The following is a 10,504-nucleotide window of genomic DNA, read 5'->3' as shown; positions in this document are numbered from 1 at the left end:
ATTGAGTACAAGTCAGCTGATGTAGTCAACGCCAGTTCAGAGGATCCCCTCTGGACTATACAAATGCTGCCAAGCAGAGCAGCAATCCGTCGAGTTAACAGGAGTATTTTGATTATGCATGTTGTGATCTGGCTGCTTGCCAGTACTGAGAACCATGCTTTTCGAGAGCCTCACTGGAGATACTGGAATATTTGGACGCACAGAGAAGGTCTGCATGAAAGACAAGGGTCTGCAGCTGTTGTGTGTTCCATACTTGTGTGTATCATGAGATCTGGCACTTAAATATTTTTTTTTTTTCCTCAGGGAACTTTTCCTGTGGAATGTTGTGGGCTTCAGAAACAAAACTTAGTGGCTTAGTTTCTACATAGGGAGTAAAAAGTGTCAGACTGGATCCGTAGGTCTATTGAGCCCAACAAATCCCATTTTAGTTCCTTAAGCAGAACATGTTTTGAACTATATTGTTTGTAGAGGAAGCTTAAAAATTATGTATGACAGGTGTATATGATTTTTTTCTTGTTGGCAGCAATTGTCTTATTAGGACAGTGAATAAAAACTTGATCTTCATGAAGAAAAGCATCATTACAAGATGCCATGGATTTCTAGTTCCCAAAGCGCTTTAGGCTTGGGTTTTCAAAGGGCATAATGGTTTCCCCATCCTGCTGGATTTCATTGTAACTTGGCAACTTGATATTTTTAGGCTTGCAAATCCCAGCTGTCTCACCGGTTTCAAAACAGGTAAGTAGATGTCAAAAAAATTTATTTTGCATCTGTAAACTTCCCAGTTGTGCTTATTTTGGGTAAAAAAAAAAAAAAAATCAAAGCCTTAAGCATTTTGCTTAAGGGCTGCAGTAAATATCAATCTCTACAGTGGTGCACACAAAGCTGAAAAAGTGAACTCATCATTTGCTTAAGGAGCTACTAGTTCTCAGCATTTACTCAGAGAGGTACTTTGATCCACCTTAATGCACAGTGCAGCAAGGAGTGGGGCTGAAGAGGACCTGACATCTACATGCTGTATGTTTTGGGAGCCTTTATTTTGGACTGCCTCGTGGAGTTTTCCTGATAGCAGCTGGAACAAGTCTTCTGATCCAATTTCTTCTGGAAGCAATGTAGTTTACGTGCTCTGAGGCCTCTTGGTCATGCAAAGCAGTACAAATGGGGATTGTCAAGAAGCATACTAGAAAGAAGACCCCTCATCCACTAGGAATGTTGGTGTGGATAGATTTGATGGGACTGAATCCTTATTCATGGCAAAACTTCACTGATGTCAGCACTGTCTGGCTTTTCCTGAGGGAAATTATGGAAACCTGAAGCAATGTAGGTAGCCAATACGTTTTACTTGGTTTAGGTGGCATAGCAGATTTGTATTTCTTCTAAGCTGCAGTCTCAACTATTTATGAAGCCACACACTTCATCTCCTCTCAGCCATGTTTCTGTAGGAATCAACATCTTCACTCAAGGCGGAATGGGATGTATCTAACTATACAATCAAGCATGACACACAGGAATGTAATTTATATATAAATTTAATAAAACCTGTTAAAAATTCACCTTCTGTTTCACGTACTTGTTAATTTCCTGTGTCATGGTAAGCAACTGTAAGATGCAGGCTTCCCTGTTTTAGAATGTGTTACACTGATCCTATACCATGTATTTATGTACTGGCTTTTATGAAGTCTTAACGATCTGGTTCTACTGACTTGTTAGAGCATAAGTAGAAGAAGAGCATAACTGTTAGAAGTATGAAACATCATCTGGACTTGGACAGAATGTACCCACCTGGCCTGAGGTTACCCAAATTTGTGTGCAGGCAAACAGGTCTTGTGTCAGCCACTAGAGGGTGAACCGTATTGTAGAAGAGCCTTAAGCTCTGGACTGTTGGTGGTGCTCTGTTTCAGCTCAGTAGAGAGGATCTGGAGGACAAGGCACCATGTCCGTGTTGCCTTGAAGATGCAGAGGTGCTACGCGATTGTCTTGCAAAGTTTGAGGAGGCTACAGCTGTTCAGCTCTTGGCATAGGCCTCTGCAGCACTGGGTGAGTTTCAGTCTTTTTCCCCATCAGAATGTTGGCATCAAATGCTCCCCTTTAAGTTTAAGTACACTGCGCTATGGCTGTGAGCGAGGGGCTGAGCAGGTTTTGCTGCCTTCTCTGCCACACCATGGCCAGACCTTTGCCCTGTGGAAGGGTAGACTGGAAAGGCACATTGTCAGGTATTGTTGGCATCATGGGTCTCTCTTCTGAGCTCATCAGCCTTCTTGCAAACAAGATAGCAAAGAGCAGCAGTAAGTTTGAGAATCTGATAGGATGGGAGGTTTGCAGTGGCATACAGCTGCTTGTTGCTTTGACCTCCCATTTTGACAACTCCTGATGATTCTGGTAGATCAAAGACACTTAGCAGACTTCTTGTCCCTTTCCCGTCAGGATGGGAAACTTGGTACAAATTGCACCATATTCTTAGCTAGAAGAGCGTGCTCTTGGAGAACAAAGCACAAATTCATTGATCCCGGTCTATAATACCTAACAGCCAAAGGGATGGTCTTGCAATTTGAGACTATCTAAAAGGGTAAAAAGGAGTTGCAACCGCTTTATTGCAGTATTACAGGACATGCCAGGTTGGCTATGGGTGGGAAAGTGGCTATGCGTTTGGAAGAACAGTAGCCCTTTTCTCACATTTTACTGGGTCGAGAGCAATAAAGGGAGTTGTGGAGAGAGACTTTGTAAAAGACATCATTTTCACAAATCTGATATTTTGTCTTTTTGTGGCTTAGAGAGAACTGCTTTCTGCTCAGTTTCTGACAGCACATGCTGTGTCTGTGACACTTAGAGCATTTATGAGCCTTCAGTAGCTGGCAACTGTGCCATGACCCAAAGATATGTTCAGCTGGTGTGGTTGTATCTGGCTGGGGGAGTCATGTGCGTGGAGTTTCTGTTAAAGGGTTTGAAGTGAAGAACTGCATAGAAGAATAACTCTCATGTTCTTCTGTATGTGTGGTTCAACCACGATCCTTCTATAAAATATAGCTGTCAATATTTCATCTTGCTTGGGGTCTTTGATCCATTATTGCTGCAAAGAAAACTTTTCAAAACTCATCTGGTTAGAATAGTTCAGAAACAAATATAACAAATGGCAGTTAATCTGCTTTATTTTGGGTTCCATTAAAAATAAAACTTTACCCTTTCTTAAGTGACACTTCCATTGAAGACTATTTTATTTGCCATTCATTGCTGGTGGCTCTTTCTCAGGTACAAGTAAACTATTTCTGTAAAGACAGAAAAGGTTTTTGGGAACTTGTTATCTAAAAAGGCAATTACTTTCTTTTATGTAAGCTTGAATAGGTTCAAAAAAACCATGGCATGTCTCTGATTCACTTGACTAGCTACTGAAGTCCTTCCTCCTTCCAGTAAACGTGAAAGGTTGTGATTGCCCTGTGATGTTTGTCCCCGCAGCTCCTGTGCTTTCCATCGTCCAGTTGTGCCACTGGGCAGTCCCTTCCTTGAGGAAGGGCTTGCCATCAGCCTAGCATCCAGAAGCAGTTTTAACCACAGATCGTGCTTCGTAAGTCAGTACAGTCAGCTGCCTGCAATTGTCACGCATCTCTGACCTTCTCCTGGGATCACCTGCAGTCTGCAGCCTTTGGAGTCATGACCCAGACAGTCTGGCACTGTTCTCCAGGCCAGCAGAGATGACCTGCATACCAAGGGGAGCTGTTACTGGGATCGTTCCTTCCCCAGTGGACAGACCAGATGGAGGGACTGTACTAGGAAATAATGTCTCCCATGCTAGAGGGTGGTGAAGAACACAAAATGTTTTACAGTGAGAGTCGTTGAACATTGAAAAAGGCTGTCAGGAGAGGTAATGGAGATATGCAAAACCCAAATGGAGGTGATTCTGAGCATCCTGCTCCAGCTGCCCTTGTTTTGAGCTGGGATTTTGGGCTAGACCATCTCCAGAGTTCCCTTCTCACCTGTTGGGGTTTAGCCCGGCAGCCAGCTAAGCACCACACTGCTGTTAGCTCACTCCTGCTCCCACCCAGGGGGATGGGAAAGAGAATAAAAAAAAACAAAACATAAAACTTGTGGCTTGAGATAGACAGTTTAATAGGACAGAAAATGAAGAGAAAATGATAATAGTAACAATGACAAAAGAATATACAAAACGAGTGATGCGCAATGCTTAGCACTACTTAGCAACCACTAAAACATCAGTGTGTTACCAATATTATTCTCATACTAAATCCAAAACACAGCACAGGAAGAAAATTAACTCTATCCCAGTCGAAACCAGGACACCACCTCAGCTACTCTGTGATTCTGTTCTCCCAAAGTGCCTAGCAGCTTCAGGGAAAGGCACATGGCCATGGCTAACTGGTGGGTACCATCTCAGATGAGCTGACTGCCCCTCAGCTCTTTCCGTGACAGGTGAATGCTCTGGTAGACAACCTAAAGAAGACCGACACCCAGTCGTCTTCATGCTTGACCCTTAGACGCAGTACCCAGCACTGTTGTCCCAAACTTGTCTGGCACTGTTACCATTCATTGAGTAATCAATGAAAATAGCAGGGTACAGAAGGGAAAACAATTCATTCTGTGCCACCTAGGTAGAAAGCAGGTTACCCAAGAGTGAGCTCAGCCAGAAGGTCTCACAGGGCAGCAGCAAACCAAGTGGAACCCTCTTTCGGTACTGAGCAGTCCTGCCTGAAGCATGCTGCATTTTTTCCATCAGAGTGACTCAGCTCCTGAACTGTGACTGAAAGGACAGCCAGAGTTGAAATGGGTGCAGGATGGAGGTCTTAGGCTTGATTTTCATTATGTCTAATTTAGTCTGTTGAAGCCTAGAAGGCTTATGCAGTGTATGATAAATCATTGCTCACAAGAATCGCATTTAGGATCTTGCATGGTGCTGCAGAGCAAACTGGAACAGATGATAGCCATGGCAGAAAGCATCTCAAAGAGCCAGACTCTGTTTGGCTGCCACCAGACAAGTTAGCTGCTAACAAATAGTATGAAATCAAATCCAAGCTAACCATTTTCTGGGGACACAGAGATGTAGGAAAAGTTGTGTTTTGAGTGTGTTGTCTTCCACAGAGCTCTGTGTTAGTGCTCCCAATAAGTCTGATGTGTGAAAAAATGCTGCTGTTCTTTCGTTTAATTTTAGCTGTGCCTGTGAAGGATTTATTTTTATCTTAACGTGTCTCATTTCCTTGTAGGTCTAGTCTAATTCATATAAAGACCTCCCGTGTCTTTGGAGATGCTGTGTATCTTGACTGGGAGCAGAGGATTTGTGCAGTGGATGTCGAGAGCAGCTTGTTAGCCTGACTGCTAGGCAACACCTGGGAGAAAATGCAGGCTGGCCTGTTCCGCTGCACCAGGCAGCAGCTCTGGCTGAGCAGCTGCAGAGGACAGGTACATGTGTGCTACCTTCTTGCCTCAAATGGGGTGACGGGCTATGAATTCTTTTTTAATGACTCTGGCAGTGGGGGATTTCTGTTGTCTAAGGGCGTTGTCAGTACTCTGGGATGGCCTATCTGGATGCAACTCAGACGGGTGTAGCAGTTTCTGTTAAAGGGCCTGGAAAGAGGGACTATTTGGAAACCAACAAGGGCAGGATCTAGCATATTTCTGAGCTTGAGGCCATTGCTATAGCATCTGAGAGCCTCTGCACGTTCAGTATCTCAAAGCTGCATGGGCATGTCGTAAAATCTGGCCCCGAGTGGCTTTTCAAGGCTCAAGATAAAGGAACTGGCTTCCTTCCCAGCCCTGACATTGGCTCTGGAGAATCGTTCTATCCTTTTAGTGGATTTTCTGGTTTTGTTTTTCTACTTAGCAGTTATTAAAAGCCATGGCTGGGAATTTCATGTGGCAAAGGAAAGCGTGGGATAATAACCTGGTGACCTTTTTTTGTCAAAACAGTAAAGTTGTGTAGCATGTCCACAGCTGAAGTTAAAAAGTATAAAGAAATACAGCTCATTTAGAGCTTCCTCTGAATTTTGAAAGCCAAATGCAAGATGCCTTTGTATTTTTCAGGAGGGGGGGAGGCCTGAAGCCGTAACTCAGCTGTCAAGGTGCACTGATGGAAAATAAGCGGACTTGTCCTAGGGAGGGATTTCATCGCAGTGCACCAGTTTGGTCTTATCAGATGCTCACGGAATCACAGAGTAATTTAGATTGGGAGGGATGTACGGATGTCATCTCACCAAACCCCCTGCTGAAAGCAGGTCTAATTAGTTGAGGTTGTTTAAGGCCACACTGTTTAACAGCACTTCTGTCAGTTCTGTTAAATATCACTGGCAAGAAAGTTCGCTTCTCAGTTTAAAAGTAATGATTGACCACTGTCTTTGGTCTAAAATTCATGGCCCGGGTTGAGTAACTGGTAGACAATTATGTAAAACATCTCTGCTTGTAAATTCCAAGGATGTTATTGCTACAGGGCTGGCCAATGGTCATCTCTAAAGCTGTTATTCGTCTCTACAGCCAGGGAGCCTATGTAAGTATGCAAACATAAACCAAGGTAGCCTATTATTACCATTCTTAGGCAAGCGGTCTGTTTGACCGGCTGGGCTGACTTTGCAGGGTTAAACGGAGAGAATGGTCGTTACATCTTTTTATACTTTCATTCACAAAATCCTGTGCACCCACATTCTTGGATTTCCATCCCACACTTTGATAGCTAGTTTCGGTACTGCTTCCCTAGTACTGACCAAAAAGTTTAGTAACTGCCTTAGCTTACTGAATAACCCTGTAATACCAAGCACTTTGCAACTTGCTAATTTATTGTGAGGAAAATTGTTCCTTAACGGTTGTCTTTTTTTGGCCTGTCTGTACTATTATTCCTGGGGGACAGGTATATGTAAATTGATTTTGCATAGTCTGACACAGGCAAGCATATTTCCTTATTTTCCACTGTTTTCCAGGACAGTTCATTTTAATGGTTAATTAATTTGAAAATAAAAGCGACCTACTTCAATTTTTATTAGACAGATTGCAAAAAGTTCTTGCTTGTAGAGAAATCAAATCACATTTTTTTAATATCTCTGCTGTTCATGCTGTGGAGTAACAACAAGAAGGTCTGTCCTAGCGTGTTTGGAAAGTTATCAGAAATTTATTCATCTATTGCGCAAGACCCTTCCTCTAGCACTACCTCCTGAGACCCTTTGCAACCTGGTATTCTTCTAATGAATGCTCTTCGTCTGCAAAATCTTGTAGCAGAGTCCAAGATCTCGGGTAACATTTGTCTCAAACTCTAGCTGTCTGCTTAATCCTGCTTCTGCTGGAATATGTTTTTTACTTGTCCAGGGTGGGTAGAGCTGGCCTTTGAACTTCCAGGCGCATCAGGGAAAATTCTGTGCATCTTCAAGGGCCACCTTTTTCCGTTGTGCTTGGCTAGGGTACTCGGGGCACCTGATTAGTAATCTGTAAATACTAATGAAGCAATTAATGTTAGTAACCTGCTAACAGGGCTGCCAACTCTTATCTCTGTGAGCAGACCACTGTGCACAGCCTCAGCCTGACCATCCTGGGCAGAAACTGCCATGTGCTTCTTTGCGTCACATTCCAAACTTAATTAAGCTTTTTCTATTCTAGGAGTGTGTTTTGTAGGTATGGCAGGTTTTGTGATCACAATATTAAAAAAGAAAAAAAAATTAAACCAAGGAATTCTAAGGTATTTTCTTGACTCCTGGATTGGATTGGTTTGTAATTGATCTCCAGCACTCCATCGAGTGCCGGAGTTCCTGTGGGTGTGCAGGTGTTTCTGGGTGGAGCAGGGATTTCTTGTGTGCACAAACTTTTTTGAGTTTTACTAATCTTGAAAAAGAAAATAGCAGGGTTGGGGAGAGGGGGCAGGGGAAGAGAATGCCAAGGGAAAATGTTAGTACTTGACAGGTAAGTGTATTCAATCAGTAAAACCCCACATACGGTAGGGAACTGCAACAATGGCCTTTCTATGGCGAGCTAGGAGAAGCCAAAAAAAAGCAATGGATTTGATCAAAGCAAGGGAAAAAATCAGTGTTAAAAATCAGTGTGCAGCTTTTCCCACTGTCCTAAAAATGGGCTGTCCAAACACTTGCTTCTGTAATTGCCTTGAAGTGCCTGTGAATGGGCATCTTTGGGGAAAGAGGGAAAAGAACTTGGTATGATTCGGTGATATTTTCCTCTTGCTGGGTTTGTTTTTTGGTTTTGTTTTGTTTTGTTTTTTTAACCCTCTGTTGCTGAGGTTCTTTCTGGGAGATAAGTGTTCCCATAAAAATGATTGTGAAATCTTGAGACTTCATTGGAAAACCAAGTGCTTCAAACTCTTTGGCACAAATCCCAGTGCATCAAAGACTAGAAACCAGAAGTTTGGTTTCTGGTAACTTTCCTTTTTTGGTTTGGGATTTTAGATGCAACTGTAGAATTTCTCACTAGAGAATATCCACTTTTCCCCTTTCCAGCTGTCTCTGTAGAATCGCATTTGTGCTGGGAGAAGGGAATTCCAAGGAGATTGGTGGCCCTTTTCACAGAGTAAGCATTTTCCACAGGCGGGGTTATGCCAGCCATTAAATGACTAACATGTAATTAGGAGGCTGGATACTTATAGTTGTCATGTCCCTGATGCCAAGGGAGTCCAGGACAGCTGTGGAGGAGCGAGCACCGAGGGAGATCAGGCTTGGCTGACCAAGGCATTTACGTCTGTATTTGTTTTTGTGTTCGGCCTTTGTGTTGGCTATCTCAGGAGGCAAGTGACTTAGCGTTGCGGACAGTGTGGTGCCTCTCCCGTGTGGGTTTTGCAGTGAGCATACGGTAGAAGGTGCTGCCACTCAGGAGAAGGCCTGCTGTAGGGATACAAGTTGGACAGAAAGGGAGTGCTGGAAAAGGGAAATCTCACGCACTTCCTGTTCTCCTGTGGTGAAGAACAAGTCGTCTTGCCTGGGCTGGTTTATCTGCTCTGTCCATCTCTGCCTGGGGAGCTCTTTGATGCAGAGCTGATCCGAAGGTTACAGTCTCCTTATCAACTCCATGCTTACCTCTGTTTGTTTTTATTCTGAAGTTCGCTCCCTTGTTTTGCAATAACCCACAGGGTGCTGGGTGTTGCGCCAGCTGTGCCTCAATGAAGGATCTTCATTCAACACCTTTCCCTTCCCATCACACCAGTCAACACAACTCCTGCGTTTTCCAGCAGCATTCGCTACGCAGTCCAGACTTTAGTCAAGCTTTGGTTGGTGGTCAGAAAGGCTACCAGACCTACCGGGACCTACCATGGGATCTTCAAAAGTAGGTGGCGTGTTTTAATTCGGCAAGTCTGATTCGGAGGTGTAATAGTGGTAAAGGATACTGTCTATGGGACAGCTTTAGGACTTCAAGGTCATATATAAATCCAGAAAAGAAATCTGTTTGTTCTCTTGCCTGACCTTGAATCTCATTGCTCTATCTCTGCCCCTTTCATTCTTTTAGATCTAAGGTACATCATGGATCCATCTGAAGTGCGCAGCCTGAAAAGGGGTGATAGGCAGAGGGAAAGCTAAACAGTAAGTTGCAGGCGGAAATGGTGGTTTCAGAGGTTGTGGTCTGGATGAAAAGAATAGCATATGGCTGGAATGAGAAAGGCAGAGGGAAATCCTTCTGTAGCATGGCCAGAAGCACAAAGATTTGCTTTCTCTTTAGAAAGATGATGTGATGGCTTAGGTTGACATTTACCTTTCCTCCCTATGATTGTCGTATCCTGCAAGCCCCAGCAGGCTTTTATTGCAGTAATGCAGAATCCAGGAAGCTCTTTTGTGTCAAAATCAAATGTTAACAACAGGATTTTGGCAAACCATGGGTTTTGGTCAGGTCTAGTTGCAATATTATTTCCCCCAATCTCTGCAAGACGTCCCAGTTAAATCAGTGATGGCAGTACAACTACATAAGGAGAACACTACAGGTGTTCATTATGCTGGTTTTAATCCTAGTAATTTTTAAGGAAGAAACCATGATTTCTAGGAGGTACTGACAAGGTGTTTTGTGTCTGAAAGTATTTTGTGAAGTCAGAGATGCTGGATATCCTTAGTTTTGTTTTACTGTAACAATATTTAAGACAGTTCTGGAAAGTTCAGAGTATTTTTACAAAAATAAGTCTCCCAGCTGCGACACTCTACTATTCTCTCTGGATCAGAGCAGGGATCTGGTCATAAATGTACAGCGAGCCTCCTAGAGTTATGTTTCTTTTTAACGCTCTGGCTCCTGGATTCATGTGGCAATAGGAGATGCTTAGTCTTCAGTTCGGAGATGTAAAGTCTTCAGATGTTCAGTTGTTGCCTCAGCGATTGATGAAGCTTCAAAGTATGACCTCAGAAACAAAATCCAAAAGAATCTGAAATTATTTTTTTAAACAACCTAATGATTTGGCTGGGTGGCTGAATTTTTGTGATTGCTAAAGACTACAATGTTAGTCTTCTCTCTGGCGTTGCTTTGAGCAAATGGCTGTGGATGATTGCAAGATTCTATTTATTTTTTCCATCCTCTGTATTTTTAAAAATTGGGGTGTTTT

This window comes from Charadrius vociferus, unplaced genomic scaffold, assembly GCF_000708025.1.
Source record: "Charadrius vociferus isolate BGI_N301 unplaced genomic scaffold, ASM70802v2 scaffold953, whole genome shotgun sequence".
Lineage (NCBI taxonomy): Eukaryota > Metazoa > Chordata > Aves > Charadriiformes > Charadriidae > Charadrius > Charadrius vociferus.
Note: the sequence above shows the minus strand (reverse complement) of the source record.